The sequence below is a fragment of the Astatotilapia calliptera genome, chromosome 4 (genome assembly GCF_900246225.1).
Source record: "Astatotilapia calliptera chromosome 4, fAstCal1.2, whole genome shotgun sequence".
In the NCBI taxonomy this organism is placed as follows: Eukaryota; Metazoa; Chordata; class Actinopteri; order Cichliformes; family Cichlidae; genus Astatotilapia; species Astatotilapia calliptera.
Genome location: NC_039305.1, coordinates 29,403,302 through 29,411,237, shown reverse-complemented (window position 1 = coordinate 29,411,237; position 7,936 = coordinate 29,403,302). Strand labels below are relative to the sequence as shown.

The following is a 7,936-nucleotide window of genomic DNA, read 5'->3' as shown; positions in this document are numbered from 1 at the left end:
AGAGTCAGTGCTTTAACAATGGCCTTGTTTGGAGCAGTGGCTGCTACCTCCGTGCAGAGGTATATATGGACACGGAGTCAGAACCAGTAGTGGTGGGATTGGGATGTGAGAGGCTTCACTGACACGGAGTTCATCCACAATTTCAGGATGTCAAGACAAACACTTGAATATCTCTGTCAGCGCCTTTCAGCTAGAGTGCTTAGACAGGATACTCATCTCCGCCAATCCATACCTGTGAGCAACCGCGTTGGAGTCGGGCTGTATTGGCTGGCAACAGATGCATGTTATTAGACCATGTCAAACCTGTTCAGAGTTGCCAAATCCACAGTTTGTTCCACCGTCCATGAATTCTGCTTTGCAGTCCGCTATGTCCTCATGCCTGAGTACATTGTACGGGGCGATCGTGGCTGAAGAGTTGGCAGTTCGCCTTGTAATTTCTTAAATAGATAACTATCATATCTGATATCATATCTCACAGTACAATAATATTGAATGGGTTGCATTGTTGTATTTTGTCATGTTTCTCAGGTCTTTGTCTGAATTTCTACGAACATTATTGCTAAGGATTGTCTTATTGCATTGGAGTCACACTGGGTTAAATATGTACACTTGGGTTTTAAGGGGTATTTATTATTTTCTTCTTTTTTTGGGTTGTATGGAAGCCCCAAACGCAATTTCATTGTTCTTGACAATGACAATAAATAAATAAATACTAAATAATACTAAATACTAATCGGAAGGTTGCCGGTTCGAGCCCCGGCTTGGACAGTCTCAGTCGTTGTGTCCTTGGGCAAGACACTTCACCCGTTGCCTACTGGTGGTGGTCAGAGGGCCCGGTGGCGCCAGTGTCCGGCAGCCTCGCCTCTGTCAGTGCGCCCCAGGGTGGCTGTGGCTACAATAGCTTGCCATCACCAGTGTGTGAATGTGTGTGTGAATGGGTGGATGACTGGATATGTAAAGCGCTTTGGGGTCCTTAAGGACTAGTAAAGCGCTATATAAATACAGGCCATTTACCATTTACATTAAATGGCCTCAAGGAGATGACCCGATACAAGTTATTGAAGGCTTCAGACAGCGATGGGTGTGCCGCAGCAATAGATGAGAGTCACATTCCCATCACTGCTCCTGAGGACAATCACTGTAATTATTTTAACTGCAAAGGCTGGCACTCTGTCATCCTTCAGGGCGTCGTCGACCATCAATTCTGGCAAGCATACTATGATCTGTTAATTATGAAAAATTGAAAGGAAAAAAAAACGTGCATTTGAATGGCTCAAACGTATATACAGAGCTGGACAAAAAGTAGTCGCCTAAAGAATTATGCAAGTAACCGTTTGATCATAAGTGTGATGAACATTTTGTGTTGTTTTCCTTCAGTCTCTCTGTTTTCTCCTAATTACCCACATCTTTCCTGCTTCCAGTAATCGGTATCCCTATGTATTTAAACTCACTTTACTTGTATTGGTTTTTTTATGTAACAAATTTTTAAATGATTACTATTACATAAATGAGTGATCCTTTATAAATTGTCATAAGTAATCAACTGTTGCTCAATGTAGTAGTGAACTGTTACTTTTACAAGTAAAACTACTCTTAAAAGTTAAAACTTATACTACCCACCTCACAGATTTCATATATTTTATTAAAATATATTGCATTTTCTGGCACCCATACCCAGACCAAAAAGTATTGTTTGACTGATGGCCCGTAATATAAAGACTTGTTTTGGACTTTACGTTTCGCAATTTTGCCTTTAAGTTATGAATTTATTTTGCTGTTTACATATGTCCTGATAATTATCCTTATTGCTGTTTTAGAGAAGAGCAGTGCTTCAAAGGATACTTGCAGATTCCTGTCAGAATCTGCAGATTTACAGCAGAAAAAAAATGTTCACGTTTCTCAAACGTCGTCTTCCCAACAGTTTCACAGCAGAGTGAAGCTGACCCCCCACCCACTTGAAACGTAAAGGCAAATAGGCGGAGCGGTTAGTGCTACGTTTGTGCAGATTTGTGCAGGTAAAATTAGCGTTTGTGCTGCTACAGTATCTGAGATATAATGATTTTAATTATTACGGCCTACACTGTATAACACCAGTGTCTGTGGCAGTGAGTTTCAGCAGCTGTGGAGTTTTGCACTTTTTCTAGGCTTGCTGCATATTAACTTTTATTAGTTTACACTTTAGTAACACAATTTATTCAGCGGAAAGGTCGATATTTCTTTTGTTACTAGTGCAGAAATGTACACAAGGTAGGCTAAAGTTTTTATTTTTTCTGTGGCAAAACTGAGTTTCATGTGAAGTGATTCACGTATACCTAAATTATTATTATTTTTTACATACCCAGTTGGCCTCTATTATTTTGTTTTGAATTATATATGTTCATTATTATTAATGTAGCTGTCTCAGAAAAAATGAAGTGTTTGCTTTGATAGATTGTTACCTACGTGTAGAAAACTGAATATTCCACAGCACCTAGGCGAGGGATCTTCAACCTGCGGCTCTAAAGCAACATGTGGCTCTCCGGCCCCTCCACTGTGGCTCTTGTAAGACCAAGTAAGTCATTTTTTTATTATAAAGACAACAAGAAAGGGTTCTGTTAACAGTTTTAACAGAACCCTTTAACAGAAAAATTATTGACAGAAAAACGGAACGGGTACTTTCAAGGCTACGGGTGAAGGTGACTGGGTGTGTAAAAGCAAATATGCATCAGACTGACAAAGAAAAGAGTGTTAAAAGATTTTTAATTTAGAACTTTAACTTTATGTGCAAAACTGAACTTACTGATAACACACACTAGCCATTTGAACACATGTAACTGTAATGAACCAAATAAAACAGAAAAATGCAGGCAGCACTCATTATACTGTGTATAACACAGCATGGGGTTGTATTTTTTTCTTTTCAGATGCTCCTGTCACTCCATTTCCCAGGTCATCATAGCACTCCCACACACATGGAGCTCTCCTGCAGTATGCAGTGTAATGCCCCAAACCATCAGTGGTCATCTTTCCGTGGAAAGCAATTAATGCCCTCAAAGTGAACGACTTTCCTTGGAGAACCAGGTTGGAGGGAAATTCATTCAGTGGAAATTCTGTTTGGTTTGCAAGGTCAGTATCAATCCACACGATATCTCCAATGTTGTAGCTGTGAGTAACTGTCCCTGCACAGAGCTCATTTCCTGTGGTGCTGTCTTCTGTTTTGAAATTCTGATGGACACAGAGATGGATTGGAGAGTGGCCTGAGGCAGGTAGACTCAGGTAGGCCAAGTCCTGCTTCCACAGCCGTGCCAAGATGAGCCATACCAGACTCTTTGAGGACAGAGATGGCAGGAGAAACAAATGGCACTTCCCTTGTCATCCCTTTGCTGAGGTAGCAGTGCTGTGAGGAGTAGTGTTTGGTAAAATAAACACTTGAGATGTTCCTCATTGTCTTAGCGATTACAGCGGAGATATTGCACTGAGCATCGATTTGGATCGCAGCAGACCTCAACGAGACAGCTTCAAACATTACACTAAGCAGCTCTGCTCTCCTCCTGTAGGTTTGTTGGGTCACACCATCTGTGGCAATGGCTTTCACCAGCTGCAGGACTGGGTTTTCACTGTCTTTCAGAACAGCATTTTGAAATGTGGAGCTGTCACAGAAGGCACAACATAAGCACTGAAAAAAATGCATCAAATGCACAGGTATTGAGCACAGAGATTGTCGATTCCCCTAATCGAATAGGCTGATGGAGGTTTCCATTTTTTAATAATCCCACTTTCACTCTTTTGGCCCTAAAGGTTTCATCTGCATGGAGCCATTCGGTACATGGAGAGAGGTAGGAAGTCCTCTTCCTTTTTTTGGGTGGAACAGCTAGGCCCCTCCAGTTCTCAACTGCATCCCCATCAGCCGGAAGAATGTTTGTGGTAGCATCAGATCCCACAAATGGGTGAGCATCCATTTTTATTTTGTCTTCTGCATTGTGAGTCGTCATGGATCCAGAATTGGCATCTGTGACTTTCAGTGATCCCACTGTTGGCTCATCTTTGACCTTTTCTTTTGCAGAACAAATCCGCATATTTCCCTCGATGAATGAAAGATGACGAGCAATGAAGCGATCGACTCGAAGAGGCAAGTTGTCATGTTTGAAAAGGCCATGTTTTATGTTTTTGAACTCAGCTTCAACAGTGGCTGAACTTGCTGTGATGCTGGTGCTTTGGAAGAGAGGGACCATTATTCCTGTCCAGAGTGGCAAGTAACTTGCCAGTCTTATTATATGAGGAATAATCTCAGGGAGAAAGTGAATATTATCTCTATCCCCGTTTGCTGCAGCAAGTGACCTGCTCTCCTCACATATTTCTGTTACCCACTGTCGTAGGTCAGTCTGGATCTCATCCACTGAATCCACTCTCTCACTTTCCTCCGTCTGTTCATCTGGAATGATGATGGAGTCTTGAGCAATTTGGGCTTTCAAGTATTTCTTGCACCTTTCTGAAGGAAGAGGGGCTCCAGAACTGTCATCACCTTCTGCCTCACTGAGGGCCACAACAGTGATAGCATGTAGGAGCTGTTTTGCATGGTCCAAACATTGAGACTGAAGAAGTTTTGCTAATGACCTGACAAAGAAATTTTTAACACGATGTGTTTTCTTCTTCAGGCAGTCCCACTGGCATATCATCTTGATGCAGTGCGCAACATCAACCCTGATATAACAAGGGGGGAGTTTGGCAGACTGGGTTCCAAGAAGGACATGAAAGCATTCATTAAGGTAGGACTTCAGATCAGGATGAGGAGTGAAAGCCTTGACCAGAGCTCCCAGAATTGCCAGAGAAAAGTCACTCACAGCTTCCTTTGGCACAGGTGCACCTGCACGAATCCATTCTGTCAACCAGTTTGCGATGGCATTAACATCATGTTTCTCTGACAGCATTTGCACCACTGGGATACTGGGGCAATTGTTTTCTTTCAGAATACCTTGATAAAGGAAGATATGGCCAGATTTGCCATTTGGTCTCAGCAGTTTTTTCACAACTGAACCGGTTGCATCAAAACACACAGTTGGGGGAGATTTTTTTGACAATGTCTTATAAACATGCATCTGTGTTTGACTCCAGTAGTGACAGAAAAACTTGTCCAGTCCAATATCTCGGATGCTACCACTGTGAGGAACACTATATTTTAACAATTGCAGAGATGCAATGGGGTCCTTATCTCCTAATTCCAAGTCTTTTCTCTCTTGTTTGGCTTTTCGCAGAGTGGCCAAATTTGGAAGGTGGCTTGGCTCAGGATCTCCAACATCCATCAGATCTGCTGCCCTCGCTGACCTCCATACAGCTGGTTCCATTCTGCCCTCACACAGCTCTTTAGCGATCTGTTCACACAGGTTTCCAGACATGAACCGCTTGGAGTGGCCAGTGTGCAGGGAGAAATCTGTATTTCTCATGAAACACTGGAGCACCATTGGACTATTAATTGCTGGCTGTCTGTCACATGACATTTCTAACTGGCCATGACACTCCTTACAGTCGCCTCTGATGTCCAGATATTTATTGTTGACAGTTGGATGGACCTTTGCTCTACGGAACACAAGTGTACATGTATTTTTGATCTTCTTCCATATAAGATCGTTGATGATATGAGTCCAAGTGCCAGGTTTCAAAATTGTGTATTCCCTTTTTTGGGTAGGAGAAAACTTGTCATTGTATTCAACCTTTTCAGGAATAAATTTAACCCAGTCCTCAAAAGGGACTTCTAGTTCAAAAGCTTGACAGTTTTCTTGTCCAGGAGAAATGCAATGTGAATCTAACTCTCCTTCACTATTACTTTCCTGATCACTGATTTCCAAAGCTGACCAGATGTTGTGTCTATTTAGCTTCACAAAAGTGTACAGGGCCTTTGCTGACATCTTGTCTTCTAGCTGCTGACTCAGCTCTTTCCAGACTGATGCAGCTGGAGTGGCTATTTTGCCATTTTGGACTATGGCCTCTTTTGAATTGCAAAGAACTGCAAAAATGGATACCTTGTCTAGAGATGGCTTTCCAGGCATCTAAAAAAAAAAACAACACACTGATTATGATGGAGCAAAATGTGATTTCTGAACTATATATACAGCCAGGAGCAACCCCTCCCCCAAGTTCTCCACCAATCTACACTTTCATATTTTCTGGAATTATTGTTTTTAAGATGGAGCTATTGAATTTGTGAGTTTATTAAATTGAGTCTGAGTATTTAACCCATGTACTGTACAGCACTTTAGTCCAGTGTGCTACATGTTTTAAAGTGCTTTAGAAACTTTTTTCTTGGACATTTTTGAAAATGTTTAACATTGAAAAAAAAATCCTTTTGATCCAGACAGTTAGCTATATCATGTATTAACTCAGTAACTAAAACCTCAGTATTTTAAATGTAAGCTTACCTTGTTCAGAAATCAGATGAACGCTGTTCTAAGAATCCTTCAGACACAGTAATGCCAAAAAATAGTTTTTTCTGCCAGAAAATGTGTAAAGACTGCTAGCTTGTTTGTTTCTCAAAAAGTGTTCATGGGAGTGTAAAATTTTCAAATGTAGTTTTCAATAAAGTTTTTTTAATCCACTCTAAAAAAAATAAATACTCAAGCATTTGCATCGTGGTTTTATGAACAAAAAGTGATTGAAGTAAAGAAATTGAAGTTTAAAACAAAATACACTCATTACAAATTTAGCTGATTAAATACAACAAGAGGGTTTTTTTAACAGAACTTTATTGAACAAGTGAACACACAAAGTGAAAGGTCATTTGAAAAAGACATTTTTCAGCAGTAAACCATAACAGGATATCTCAAATCATAGCAGCACAAACGCTAATTTTACCTGCACAAATCTGCACAAACGTAGCACTAAAAAAGTAGACCATTTTGGTTTGTTTTGGAGCAGTCTGGGGGGGATGGTGACCTTTGAATGACCTATAAAATAATGTTTAATATCTCAAAAACCGTAGCAGCACAAACGCTAATTTTACCTGCACAAATCAGCACAAACGTAGCACTAAAAAAGTAGACCATTTTGGTTTGTTTTGGAGCAGTCTGGGGGGATGGTGACCTTTGAATGACCTATAAAATAATGTTTAATATCTCAAAAACCGTAGCAGCACAAACGCTAATTTTACCTGCACAAATCTGCACAAACGTAGCACTAACCGCTCCGCCTATTTGCCTTTACGTTTCAAGTGGGTGGGGGGTCAGCTTCACTCTGCTCAGTTAGACTGACATCTACACTGGATGGCCAGGAAGCGTTCACGATGCCAGGGATCTCAAGAATTCTGAGATATACACAATGGCAGAGAGAGGGGAGCTATTTCCACCAGTCAGTATCTTTGAACACAGTGAATTGTAATTAAAATTGTTTTACCATTCTTCCTTGTTGATGTATGTCACCTTGTATTCACATAATCTTAGGTTACAGAAGAAATCATGGGTGTTGAAGTTCCAGTCATGCTGCTCGGTGACCCTGCATATCCCCTGCGAAGCTGGCTGCTGAAGGGATATGCAGATACAGAAACCCTAACTGAAGAACAACAATACTTCAACCAGAGACACAGCAGAGCCAGGATGACAGTGGAGTTTGTATTTGGTCGACTTAAGGGTCGGTGGAGGTGCCTTGGGAAACGTCTTGATGTGGACATCCACACTGTTCCCACAATAATAGCTGCATGCTGCACACTCCACAATGTGTGTGAAAAACATGGTGAAGCCTACAATGAAACTGATAAAGCTGATCTGCGTGATTCTAGAGGTACTGAAGGGGAGGCATCTTACCAGATGTTCAGCCAATAAAAATCAGAGAGGTGCTGACCCAATTTTTTGATAGTCAACGTTAAGGCACAAAAGCCATGGTTTCATCTCATTGTCAATAAATTTGAGCTTGATGTTTAAGTGATGCATTCACAAAATAAAAAGTAAAGCATTCAAAGTTATTTTTTTTT

General features: G+C 40.9%; 1 long non-coding RNA gene across 1 annotated transcript; it reads left to right on the top strand.

Annotated features, from left to right (window-relative positions):
- Positions 1-3,781: 3,781 nt before the first annotated feature.
- On the top strand, positions 3,782-6,246 carry LOC113021399 (uncharacterized). The gene is made up of 4 exons (XR_003272291.1): positions 3,782-3,926; positions 4,043-4,537; positions 4,635-4,745; positions 5,232-6,246. It is a non-coding gene; the product is annotated as an uncharacterized LOC113021399 (long non-coding RNA).
- Positions 6,247-7,936: the final 1,690 nt, after the last annotated feature.